Here is a 9160-nt window from a genome sequence, read left to right on the forward strand (position 1 = left end):
GGTGAACTCACTAAACACAAACGCTTTGTTTGTAAATCATGTCTGAGTGTTGGAGTGTGACCCTGATTATCTGTAAATGTAAGCAAACCGCCTGGTTTGCTTAATATAAGAAATTTGAAATGATTTCGATACTTAAGGTATCTTTACTTTTACTAAAGTATGACATTTGGGTCGTTTTTCCATCCCTGGTGATCTGTGAGAGGAAACTTATACCACAAATTCTTTGGACAGGCGAAATAGTAGCCGCTATTCTATTTGATAGGGGTCCTTCGTTTGGCGCCAGATTTCAGTTCTTTCTCCGTAGTAATTTGAAGAAACGAAGATAGCTACCTAGAGAAGTGACTGAAACCATCAAATAAGATGAACGACATAATTATTTGCAAGAAAATGTCGTTTTCTTGGTCACTACACAAAAAGTATACAATCGAAACGTAATTTGACCAGAAGTGACCTTCATTACCTCAAAATAACATTGTTGCTTGCCGTGTGACACACACTCACTGCTTGCTACGTTGACGTTGCTACCCTGGATTTCGCACTGCCTGGAGTGGTGATCATATCAAATCAAATCAAATGTATTTATATAGCCCTTCGTACATCAGCTGATATCTCAAAGTGCTGTACAGAAACCCAGCCTAAAACCCCAAACAGCAAGCAATGCAGGTGTAGAAGCACGGTGGCTAGGAAAAACTCCCTAGAAAGGCCAATACCTAGGAAGAAACCTAGAGAGGAACCAGGCTATGTGGGGTGGCCAGTCCTCTTCTGGCTGTGCCGGGTGGAGATTATATCAGAACATGGCCAAGATGTTCAAATGTTCATAAATGACCAGCATGGTCGAATAATAATAAGGCAGAACAGTTTAAACTGGAGCAGCAGCACAGTCAGGTGGAAGTTGAAACTGGAGCAGCAGCATGGCCAGGTGGACTGGGGACAGCAAGGAGTCATCATGTCAGGTAGTCCTGGGGCATGGTCCTAGGGCTCAGGTCAGTTGAAACTGGAACAGCAGCATGGCCAGGTGGACTGGGGACAGCAAGGAGTCATCATGTCAGGTAGTCCTGGGGCATGGTCCTAGGGCTCAGGTCCTCCAAGAGAGAGAAAGAAAGAGAGAAGGAGAGAATTAGAGAACGCACACTTAGATTCACACAGGACACCGAATAGGACAGGAGAAGTACTCCAGATATAACAAACTGACCCCAGCCCCCCGACACAAACTACTGCAGCATAAATACTGGAGGCTGATCATATGCATCATTTGTTTGCTAGCTTGTTGTACGCTTTGTTGCGAGTATAAGCATTGTGGGAAATATATGGCTTTGATCAAAACAAAACTCTATAACACTGTGTGTGTGTCAGGTGATGATGACAATGACCTAACAGAGCTGCTGGCTGAGAACGAGGCTGGAGAGGAGCAGCAGGCTAGCCAGGAAGCAGAGGACAACCTAGATGACCTGTTTGACAACGATGATGAAGAGTATTGGAGGGGGACGGTGAGGACAGGGAGGAAGAGGATGGAGCCGTTGCTCTCTTTGGAGATGCGGATGGCATCGAAGAGGAGGAGGAAGTTGAACCACAGCCGTCTGGAGGGAAGGCTCCAGACAACCTCAATAAATCCCAAGACGATTTACAAGGTTTGTCCGCAGGAGTTCAGTACATCAAAATGATTATGATAGCGCTGTAGTGTAGCATCAACGCCTGTAGTATGTATACAGTAAATGTTTTCTGTTTCATTCATGGCAGCTTTCTGATTGTAATCATATTTGTTGTGTTTCTGTGTGTTCTCAGAGGAGCTGAGGCAGATGCAGAGGCTGCAGCAGCAGCTAGAGGCCTCCCAGAAGAGCTCTACAGCCACCTCTACCCCAAACAGCATCCCAGGAACAAAGGCACCTTCTAAAGCTAACACTCCCTCACAGAGTCCCCCCAAACAGAGCTCCTCCAAGCCAGTTCGTCCCACACAGAAGACCAAGCAGGTATTACTTTCATACGTTTTTTTAGCCCAGGTAGTTCCATTTGGCGTAGTCCTCTTTTGACGTCATTTCCGGTCACAACTTGCAGGCTTGTTTTCGAGTTGCTGTGCGTTTTGTTGCCAACCTGTTTTGCTACCTGACAACTTTACGGTTTTCACTTTTTAATTACCGTTCATATATTTATTTATTTTTTCCTCAACTTTTTCACTCCGGACGCTTTATCTGGACACGATTCGTCAGGACCTCCAACAGCCGAAGCTAAGTAGTAACATTAACATGATGCCTTCTAATTGCAGCCGCTGTACTCGCCTTACGGCGAGGATAGCTGTGCTGCAAGCCCAGCTTCAGACGCAATCGTTAGGCAAGGGTAATTTCAGTGTAGGAAAGGATGAAACAGCGTCTGTGCCACCAGTAAGTACAGATAGTAGTGTAAATCCCCTGGCACAGTCCCCGCAGCCGGACAACTTTCTCACGGTTTCTGGAAGGAAATGCTGTAGGAACGCTCAACCGGTGTCGCTCATTCAGCCGACAGAAACTTTCAACCGGTTTTCCCCATTAAGCAGCGGGTCGGAGTCAGAGGCCGATTCTTCTCTGGTCTCTACTCCTCCCGTTACGGGGTCTGAGACGCCGAAGCTTCCCACCATTAGCTCTGACAAATTGAAAACTCTAGTCATTGGCGACTCCATTACCCACAGTATTAGACTTAAAGCGAATCATCCAGCGATCATACACTGTTTACCTGGGGGCAGGGCTACCGACGTTATGGCTAATCTGAAGATGGTGCTGGCTAAAGCTAAAACTGGCGAGTGTAGAGAGTATAGAGATATTGTTATCCACGTCGGCACCAACGATGTTAGGATGAAACAGTCAGAGATCACCAAGCGCAACATAGCTTCTGCGTGCATATCAGCTAGAAAGATGTCGGCATCGAGTAATTGTCTCTGGCCCCCTCCCAGTTAGGGGGAGTGATGAGCTCTACAGCAGAGTCTCACAACTCAATCGCTGGTTGAAAACTGTTTTCTGCCCCTCCCAAAAGTTAGAATTTGTAGATAATTGGCCCTCTTTCTGGGACTCACCCACAAACAGGACCAAGCCTGACCTGCTGAGGAGTGACGGACTCCATCCTAGCTGGAGGGGTGCTCTCATCTTATCTACCAACATAGACAGGGCTCTAGCTCCACAATGAAATAGGGTGCAGGCCAGGCAGCAGGCTGTTAGCCAGCCTGCCAGCATAGTGGAGTCTGCCACTAGCACAGTCAGTGTAGTCAGCTCAGCTATCACCATTGAGACCGTGTCTGTGCCTCGACCTAGGTTGGGCAAAACTAAACATGGCGGTGTTCGCCTTAGCAATCTCACTAGGATAAAGACCACCTCCATTCCTGTCATTACTGAAAGAGATCATGATACCTCACATCTCAAAATAGGGCTACTTAATGTTAGATCCCTTACTTCAAAGGCAATTATAGTCAATGAACTAATCACTGATCATAATCTTGATGTGATTGGCCTGACTGAAACATGGCTTAAGCCTGATGAATTTACTGTTTTAAATGAGGCCTCACCTCCTGGCTACACTAGTGACCATATCCCCCGTGCATCCCGCAAAGGCGGAGGTGTTGCTAACATTTACGATAGCAAATTTCAATTTACAAAAAAAAAAAATGACATTTTCGTCTTTTGAGCTTCTAGTCATGAAATCTATGCAGCCTACTCAATCACTTTTTATAGCTACTGTTTACAGGCCTCCTGGGCCATATACAGCGTTTCTCACTGAGTTCCCTGAATTCCTATCGGACCTTGTAGTCATAGCAGATAATATTCTAATCTTTGGTGACTTTAATATTCACATGGAAAAGTCCACAGACCCACTCCAAAAGGCTTTCGGAGCCATCATCGACTCAGTGGGTTTTGTCCAACATGTCTCTGGACCCACTCACTGTCACAGTCATACGCTGGACCTAGTTTTGTCCCATGGAATAAATGTGGTGGATCTTAATGTTTTTCCTCATAATCCTGGACTATCGGACCACCATTTTATTACGTTTGCAATTGTAACAAATAATCTGCTCAGACCCCAACCAAGGAACATCAAAGTCGTGCTATAAATTCACAGACAACACAAAGATTCCTTGATGCCCTTCCAGACTCCCTCTGCCTACCCAAGGAAGCCAGAGGACAAAAATCAGTTAACCACCTAACTGAGGATCTCAATTTAACCTTGCGCAATACCCTAGATGCAGTTGCACCCCTAAAAACTAAAATAAATTCTCATAAGAAACTAGCTCCCTGGTACACAGAAAATACCCGAGCTCTGAAGCAAGCTTCCAGAAAATTGGAACGGAAATGACGCCACACCAAACTGGAAGTCTTCCGACTAGCTTGGAAGGACGGTACCGTGCAGTACCGTAGAGCCCTTACTGCTGCTCGATCATCCTATTTTTCTAACTTAATTGAGGAAAATAAGAACAATCCGAAATTCCTTTTTGATACTGTCGCAAAGCTAACTAAAAAGCAGCATTCCCCAAGAGAGGATGACTTTCACTTTAGCAGTGATAAATTCATGAACTTCTTTGAGGAAAAGATTATGATTATTAGAAAGCAAATTACGGACTCCTCTTTAAACCTGCGTATTCCTCCAAACCTCAGTTGTCCTGAGTCTGCACAACTCTGCCAGGACCTAGGATCAAGAGAGACGCTCAAGTGTTTTAGTACTATATCTCTTGACACAATGATGAAAATAATCATGGCCTCTAAACCTTCAAGCTGCATACTGGACCCTATTCCAACTAAACTACTGAAAGAGCTGCTTCCTGTGCTTGGCCCTCCTATGTTGAACATAATAAACGGCTCTCTATCCACTGGATGTGTACCAAACTCACTAAAAGTGGCAGTAATAAAGCCTCTCTTGAAAAAGCCAAACCTTGACCCAGAAAATATAAAAAACTATCGGCCTATATCGAATCTTCCATTCCTCTCAAAAAATTTTGAGAAGGATGTTGCGCAGCAACTCACTGCCTTCCTGAAGACAAACAATGTATACGAAATGCTTCAGTCTGGTTTTAGACCCCATCATAGCACTGAGACGGCACTTGTGAAGGTGGTAAATGACATTTTAATGGCATCGGACCGAGGCTCTGCATCTGTCCTCGTGCTCCTAGACCTTAGTGCTGCTTTTGATTCCATCGATCACCACATTCTTTTGGAGAGATTGGAAACCCAAATTGGTCTACACGGACATGTTCTGGCCTGGTTTAGATCTTATCTGTCGGAAAGATATCAGTTTGTCTCTGTGAATGGTTTGTCCTCTGACAAATCAACTGTAAATTTCGGTATTCCTCAAGGTTCCGTTTTAGGACCACTATTGTTTTCACTATATATTTTACCTCTTGGGGATGTTATTTGAAAACATAATGTAAACATTCACTGCTATGCGGATGACACACAGCTGTACATTTCAATGAAACATGGTGAAGCCCCAAAATTGCCCTCGCTAGAAGCATGTGTTTCAGACATAAGGAAGTGGATGGCTGCAAACTTTCTACTATTAAACTCGGACAAAACAGAGATGCTTGTTCTAGGTCCCAAGAAACAAAGAGATCTTCTGTTGAATCTGACAATTAATCTTAATGGTTGTACAGTCGTCTCAAATAAAACTGTGAAGGACCTCGGCGTTACTCTGGACCCTGATCTCTCTTTTGAAGAACATATCAAGACCATTTCGAGGACAGCTTTTTTCCATCTACGTAACATTGCAAAAATCAGAAACTTTCTGTCCAAAAATGATGCAGAAAAATTAATCCATGCCTTTGTCACTTCTAGGTTAGACTACTGCAATGCTCTATTTTCCGGCTACCCGGATAAAGCACTAAATAAACTTCAGTTAGTGCTAAATACGGCTGCTAGAATCCTGACTAGAACCAAAAAATGTGATCATATTACTCCAGTGCTAGCCTCTCTACACTGGCTTCCTGTCAAAGCAAGGGCTGATTTCAAGGTTTTACTGCTAACCTACAAAGCATTACATGGGCTTGCTCCTACCTATCTCTCTGATTTGGTCCTGCCGTACATACCTACACGTACGCTACGGTCACAAGACGCAGGCCTCCTAATTGTCCCTAGAATTTCTAAGCAAACAGCTGGAGGCAGGGCTTTCTCCTATAGAGCTCCATTTTTATGGAACGGTCTGCCTACCCATGTCAGAGACGCAAACTCGGTCTCAACCTTTAAGTTTTTACTGAAGACTCATCTCTTCAGTGGGTCATATGATTGAGTGTAGTCTGGCCCAGGAGTGGGAAGGTGAACGGAAAGGCTCTGGAGCAACGAACCGCCCTTGCTGTCTCTGCCTGGCCGGTTCCCCTCTTTCCACTGGGATTCTCTGCCTCTAACCCTATTACAGGGGCTGAGTCACTGGCTTGCTGGGGCTCTCTCATGCCGTCCCTGGAGGGGGTGCGTCACCTGAGTGGTTTGATTCACTGTTGTGGTCATCCTGTCTGGGTTGGCGCCCCCCCCTTGGGTTGTGCCGTGGCGGAGATCTTTGTGGGCTATACTCAGCCATGTCTCAGGATGGTAAGTTGGTGGTTGAAGATATCCCTCTAGTGGTGTGGGGGCTGTGCTTTGGCAAAGTGTGTGGGGTTATATCCTTCCTGTTTGGCCCTGTCCGGGGGTGTCCTCGGATGGGGCCACAGTGTCTCCTGACCCCTCCTGTCTCAGCCTCCAGTATTTATGCTGCAGTAGTTTATGTGTCGGGGGGCTGGGGTCAGTTTGTTATATCTGGAGTACTTCTCCTGTCCTATTCGGTGTCCTGTGTGAATCTAAGTGTGCGTTCTCTAATTCTCTCCTTCTCTCTTTCTTTCTCTCTCTCGGAGGACCTGAGCCCTAGGACCATGCCCCAGGACTACCTGACATGATGACTCCTTGCTGTCCCCAGTCCACCTGGCCATGCTGCTGTTCCAGTTTCAACTGACCTGAGCCCTAGGACCATGCCCCAGGACTACCTGACATGATGACTCCTTGCTGTCCCCAGTCCACCTGGCCATGCTGCTGCTCCAGTTTCAACTTCCACCTGACTGTGCTGCTGCTCCAGTTTCAACTGTTCTGCCTTATTATTATTCGACCTTATTATTATTCGACCATGCTGGTCATTTATGAACATTTGAACATCTTGGCCATGTTCTGTTATAATCTCCACCCAGCACAGCCAGAAGAGGACTGGCCACCCCACATAGCCTGGTTCCTCTCTAGGTTTCTTCCTAGGTATTGGCCTTTCTAGGGAGTTTTTCCTAGCCACCGTGCTTCTACACCTGCATTACTTGCTGTTTGGGGTTTTAGGCTGGGTTTCTGTACAGCACTTTGAGATATCAGCTGATGTACGAAGGGCTATATAAATACATTTGATTTGATTTGAGTTTCAGAATGTATTCCCATCAAAGTCAAGGCTGACCATACAGGAACACTGGTGACACCATGTCATGTAAGGAGCATCTGTGTAAAGTGTAATAGGTGAGGGTGGTGGATGTGTGTTTTAAAGGAATCTCTTCATCTGTTGTTTTTGACAGAGGGGAAGCCCTCGTCTGCCCCAGACCGAGGAGACGGCACCAAGCTACAGGAGTCCTCCGACTTCACCGCTCAGCTCAACAACGCTGACCTGTTCAAAACGCAAAGGTCAAAGGACAGCTCACCAGGTCCAGCCCAGCACTACAGCAGCTGCTACAGACACCAGAGGTCCACTGGTGGAGATTAAGACTCACAGCTCCTTCCAGCCAATAGCAAGCAGCCATAGTAGGACCAACAGTACGGTACGTTCATCGCTGCCTTCCCAGTCCAATGCGGCTGCAGCTCTGTCCACCGTACGACAGGCCAATCCCCTTCCATCTCTCCCTAAAGACATCGCCATCGAGAAGTACTCTGGACTGCGGCTGAGTTCAGAGCACACACACACACCTCTCTCGCACACGCACTCATCTACCTATAACACACACAAACACTCCAAGGTTTCTTGTCCGAAGCTCAGATCTGGATTCTGAATGTTTCATTGGTTTCAGGCGACCACGTGTGTCCTCCACGGAGATGGATTGTAAGATGGCCGACCGCAAGCTGATTCGGCTCTCCCAGTTGCCTGAGCGCCTGGCCCGGGAGAAACTGGAGGAGTGTGACTCGGGTCACCTTCGCTGTGCTGGTCAACAATGCCACACCACATTGCCCCACTGTATGTGTTTATCTGTGTCTTGTCTCTAGTGTAAGTACACATACTTCAAGCCTGCTGATCGCTGTGTGGAGGAGAAGCATGAGCTGCAGTGGCTCGACGCCACCAAATGCTTCTTCAAGGGCCCCTGTGGACAGAGAGCCATCGCACTGGACCGCCTGCCACACAAACACTGCAGGTGAGACACGTACACTCTCAAACACAATGCAGGTCATGTGCTACTGCGCTCATCAGATATGCTAATGCTGCGTTCTCTATTGCCGTAACTGTGTCCTGTTCAAATGGGAAAGAGACGGCATGTTGAAGGTAAGTGTCGCGTTTTAGTGGGTTTGGATTTCAGATGGACCCAAAGCACTTCCTTCTCCCATTGGTCCCGGGTTTGACTACTACTGTCCACAGAGATAGCTGGGGAGCTGCTGAAGCCTCGAGGTGACGAGCAGCCCAAGTTCCTCAACGGCATGCTGTAGTCCTCAGTCACTTACAGTCACCTTCATCATTGTCTTCATCATAGGGAGCGACTGCTGCTGGTGCTATTGGACTTTCTGGTGTATATTTCTCTGCATGTTGTAGAGTGCTTTTTAAATGTCCTTTTAATGTTTGTTTTTTTACTGTGGATATAATTTGAAGCTGATTATGGATTTTAAATTGCTGTGTTTTGAATGGATCCGATTGTATTTCCGAATGAGTTGTTTGTTGTTCCCTCCTGCTGGCTTTGATGGGAATGTGCTGATTAAATCGTGCTGAGTAATTTACCAACCATCTCCTCCTTTGTCTGACTTGGGCTTGCTGGAAGAAATTGTCTCCTGTGCTATATTTTGTCCTTAGTCTGAGGGGGTTTTCGAGACACCCAAAAAATAGTAACAGGAGCTGGATAAAGAGAAGATCAAGTATGTCTGAACAAGGGAACTAGCTCACTGTTTTGCTTCTCCCAATTGTGATTTAATACAGTGATTTAATACAGCTTGACGTGATAGCCTGCCTCCTCAAAGTGATT

General features: G+C 46.3%; 1 pseudogene; it reads left to right on the forward strand.

Moving 5' to 3' along the window:
- The first annotated feature begins 1307 nt into the window (after positions 1–1307).
- On the forward strand, positions 1308–8918 carry LOC116355056 (protein MCM10 homolog; annotated as a pseudogene).
- Positions 8919–9160: the final 242 nt, after the last annotated feature.

The sequence above is a fragment of the Oncorhynchus kisutch genome, linkage group LG19, assembly GCF_002021735.2.
Source record: "Oncorhynchus kisutch isolate 150728-3 linkage group LG19, Okis_V2, whole genome shotgun sequence".
Taxonomy (NCBI): Eukaryota; Metazoa; Chordata; class Actinopteri; order Salmoniformes; family Salmonidae; genus Oncorhynchus; species Oncorhynchus kisutch.